This window comes from Gossypium hirsutum, chromosome A11, assembly GCF_007990345.1.
Source record: "Gossypium hirsutum isolate 1008001.06 chromosome A11, Gossypium_hirsutum_v2.1, whole genome shotgun sequence".
NCBI lineage: Eukaryota > Viridiplantae > Streptophyta > Magnoliopsida > Malvales > Malvaceae > Gossypium > Gossypium hirsutum.
Window position 1 is genome coordinate 95,345,651 of NC_053434.1, and position 4,519 is coordinate 95,350,169.

The 4,519-nt window shown below is 34.0% G+C and overlaps 1 non-coding gene across 1 annotated transcript; it reads right to left on the reverse strand.

The window, feature by feature from the left end:
• Positions 1-2,565: 2,565 nt before the first annotated feature.
• Positions 2,566-2,672, reverse strand: LOC121210713 (small nucleolar RNA R71). The gene has a single exon (XR_005905826.1). It is a non-coding gene; the product is annotated as a small nucleolar RNA R71 (small nucleolar RNA).
• Positions 2,673-4,519: the final 1,847 nt, after the last annotated feature.

Sequence of the window (4,519 nt, forward strand, 5' to 3'; positions counted from 1 at the left end):
GGGACGAGCTCTTTTAAATTCAAGAGGTGGCGAGATGGGCCTATCTTTAGTGCCCACGTAAGAACCGGCCTGGGTGGCCTCAGGACCACCACCCTCACCACATCCCCTTCATTGTATACTGTAAACTTGAAATTATATAGGGTTTTTCTATATATTTTTACCACCTTTTTGCTTAATAAATGTGCTTATCTTGAGTAATTATTATTGAAATAACTGAATTTTACTTGATTACTAATTTTGGACGTGAATTTGGTAAGTATGTGAAATTATGGTTAATTACATGATTTTCATGCATATTTTATATGAATTCATGTTAATTTATTAATGTATGTATTTTCACTATGTAGGTAGGCTATTGGAGACATGATTTAAATAAATAAAAGATGGTCATGCACAAATTATCTATATGGATGACAAGACCGTGCAATTTTGGACATAGGGTTGACTACTTGACCCAGTAAAGAAAGGTTATAAAAGATGGATATGTCTACTAAGTTATTGGATTGAAAAAATCATCCAACAAGAGGAATTAAAATCCCAAATTTGGAACTTGAAGATGGTTGCCTAAGATATGTTTCTGAATATTTAATTGAAGGTCCTTGAAGTTGGAAAATAATAAGAATTTAGACCAACAACTTCTTTGCTGAAACCGCCCACTACATAGCTATTTTTAGCTTGAATTTCAAATTCAAATTGAGAAGACTTGGTTATCTCTTTTCCTTGAAGCATGGCCGGCCACATGAGAGAGGGAAGGAAGGGAACCTATTTTTAGTAAATTCAAACCCTCACCTTCACCTATAAATCCCTTGCCATTGCTCACTTTTAAATCATCCCTCATCACTCAACATTCCTCTCTCACTCACTCTAGTGTTCTCTCAATTTCTTTTCCCCTTTTTCCCTTGTATAGTTGTCCATCTCTTCTCCCATCTTTAGCCTCAAAAGCTTTTTCAAAAACACTCTTTACTCGGCTACCATCTAAACCCTTAGCAAAAGAAGCTTCAATCAAAACAGAGGAGTGCTTCAGCCATAATAGATCTGAAAGGTTGCTATACTGAGCAGAGTTGAGCACATCAGTCAGAATAGATCCAAAAGGCTGCTGAACTGAGTCTACTCTTTCCTCTTGATTATTTATTTTAACATGTTTGCTTTCAGTTTTATGTTTTTGACATAAACTATGAATTTTTAATTCCTTTAATGAGATTTATTTAATTCATGTTAACTTGTTTTGTGCCTCAGTAAATTATGTTTTCAATTAATATCATGATGCATTTCATTCATACATGATTGGGTGCACTCAGATTAGCTAAGCAATCCTACCCAGACGATGGCTACTAGATGCATAATTGAAAAGTGCAATGTTTAATTTAGGTCATTAAAACTGACTAAGTTAAGGTTCATAATATATTTAGTTAGCTCTATTATCTTGCATGATTTTTTGGTTTATGTAATTAAACTGTTGCAAACGTAAATGTCCCTATGACCTTGCATAAATACTAAGAAACCCTTAGTCTAATATGACCAGTAACATGCATATTTAACTAAGTAAAAGATCTAAGAGGACTTATTTGGCTTCCAAATCCATAAGAGATCGAGTTGCCATGGAAGTAATTCCAAACATGTTTGCAGGATGAAAGTAATTTGAATTAATTAATATAATTATCCTAGCTCATTTAAAGTTGGTTGTTTTTGTTGCCAAAGCCTTCATTCATACACTTAGGTAAACTGCATTAGGGATCACTCTTGCATTTAATTAATCTAATCATCACTATCCAAATTTATTAAGTTTTTTCACATCAAATTGATAATTATAATTTTTTAATTAATTGTTTAAGATTATGCAATCCCTATGGAGAAGATAACTCATTTTTACTTACTTATTACTTGAACGACTACGTACACTTGCGTAAACATGTTACAAATCCATTCAAGTTTTTTGCGCTGTTGTTGGGGACTGTCGCCTTAATCATTCTTTGTGAAATTACTTTTACAATTTGGTTTTTATTTTTCTTTTCTTTAATTTTTAGCTCTACCAATTTATAATTTATCATTTATTTTTTATTTATTTATCAAGTGTTTTATAAGCATAGATCAAATCATTGTTCTATTACCTGTAGACGTGAGAGATCTACTTAAAGACAAGATGGGATGGACCTTGTAAATAAAAATGATGAACAAGGTAATGGAGTTGATCATGCGCACAACCAAATCTTTATTGCTAATGATAGGGATCGTTCCATCAGACAATACGATGTGCCACTCTTTAATGAGTTGGATCTAGAAATTAGAAGGTCAGATATCGAGGCACCCCAATTTGAATTGAAACCAGTGATGTTTCAAATGCTCCAAACGATGGGCCAGATCAATGGTACACCTACGAAAGATCCACACTTACACCTTCATTTGTTCATGGCTAGTGTGACTGAAGATGCACTGAGGTTGAAACTTACTCTTTGCGAGATCGAGCACGAGTATGGCTAAATTGATTGCCACAATGGTCAATATCTACTTGGCAAGAATTAGCAGAAAGGTTTTTGGTAAAATATTTTCAACCAAGAAAGAATGTAAAGTTTCAAAATGAGATAACAACTTTCAAACATTTGGATGACGAGTCTTTGTATGAGGCGTGGGAAATATTCAAGGAATTACTTTGTAAGTGTCCTTATCATGGGAATCCTCACTGTATCGGAGACATTTTATAATAGTCTAAACACACACAAAAGATTAATGGTAGATGTTTCTATGAATGGTGTAATTTTTTCTAAGTCATACAATGAGGCTTATGAGATCATTGAAAGGATCGCAAGTAATAACTACTAATGGCCAATGAATCAAGCAGTTTTAGGAAGATGTGTAGCCGAAGTGCATGAAGTGGACTCACTAAATTCACTCTTTGCTCAGGTATCTTCTATATCCTCTATGTTAAAACAGTTTACCACTAATGGTTTGAATAATTTTGTAGCTTAATCACCAAGTCAATATGATGTAGTTTCCTGTGTATACTATGGGGATGGTCATTCTTTCAAGAATTGCCCATCAAATCCTGAATCAATTTGTTACGTAAGGAACCAATATTAAAACAAAAATTGACAAGGACTGCAATCTAATTCCTACAATCCATCATAGTGGATCCATCCAAACTTTTCTTGGATCAACCAAAGAAATAGACTAAAAAATAATTAGATGCAGCATAGATCCAACCAAGCCCAAGGATTTAACCAACAAGCCCTAAAACCACCTCAAGCTAAATCATCAAACAGTTTGGAGAACTTGTTGAAGGCATACATGGAAAAAAATGATGCATTAATCCAAATTCAAGCAACAATGCTGAAAAATCTGGATAACTAGATGGGTCAATTAGCTACTAAGCTTCGTAATAGACCATAAGGAGCTTGCCAAGAGATATAGAAAATCCAAGAAATTTGGGTAAGGAGCATTGCAAAGTGGTAAAGTTACGAAATGGTAAGAATTTGGAACCTAAGAAGGTTAAGGTTGAAGATGAGCCTACTGGAAAGGAGGATAGTCAATCGATAGTTGAAATTCCTACAACAGCAAAAAACAAATGCTGAAAAATCTGATAAGGTAAACCTTAAACTAATGAATTTTGAAAAACTAACACCTTCTTTTAAAGATTTACCTTCTTACAAAAGTTGTCTATATCAACCTAGAGTTTCATATCCTCGAAGACTTCAGCAGACTAAGCAGAAACAAGAGGTACAATTCAATAAGTTCTTGGATGTTCTAAAGCAATTACACATCAACATTTCGTTGGTGGAGGCTATAGAACAAATTCCCAACAACATGAAGTTTATAAAGGATATCTTGTCCAAAAAGAAATGACTTAGTGAGTATGAGACTGCTGCTTTGATGAAAGAGTGTAGTGTGTTTTTACAGAACAAGCTACATTCAAAATTGAAAATTTCTGGATTGGTTAATCAACTTGGTGCCCAAATCTACTTTCAAGCTATTGGGAATAGGTGAAGTAAGACCCACTACTGCGACACTCCAACTTGCGGATCGATCATTAGCATATCCTGAAAAAAGATCAAGGATGTTTTGGTAAGAGTTGATAAATTTATTTTTCATGCTGATTTCATTATTTTGGATTTTGAAGTATACAAGGAAGTTTCTATCATCTTGGGGAGACCTTTCCTAGCCATGGGAGGAATGTTGATAGATGTGCAAAAAGAAAAACTCACGATGCGAGTTCAAGATGATAAGGTAAAGTTTAACATTTTGAAGGCAATTAAATTTTCTAATTCAATAGAAGAGTGTTCAGTAATGGAGGAATTAGAAACCTTAGTTTCTATAGAAAGCAATTTTGAAGAAGACCCATTGGAGAACGGTTTAAGTCTGAACCATTTAGAGATGAAAAAGTTAACCAAGGTTTAGTTTAGATGGAAGCCAATTTAAGGAGTTATATTCAACCATTGTAGTTCAAATCGCTAGAGTTGGAACTTTGGGAATTTACACAACCCAAGTTGTCAATCGAGGAATCACCTAAAATCAAACTAAAGGTACT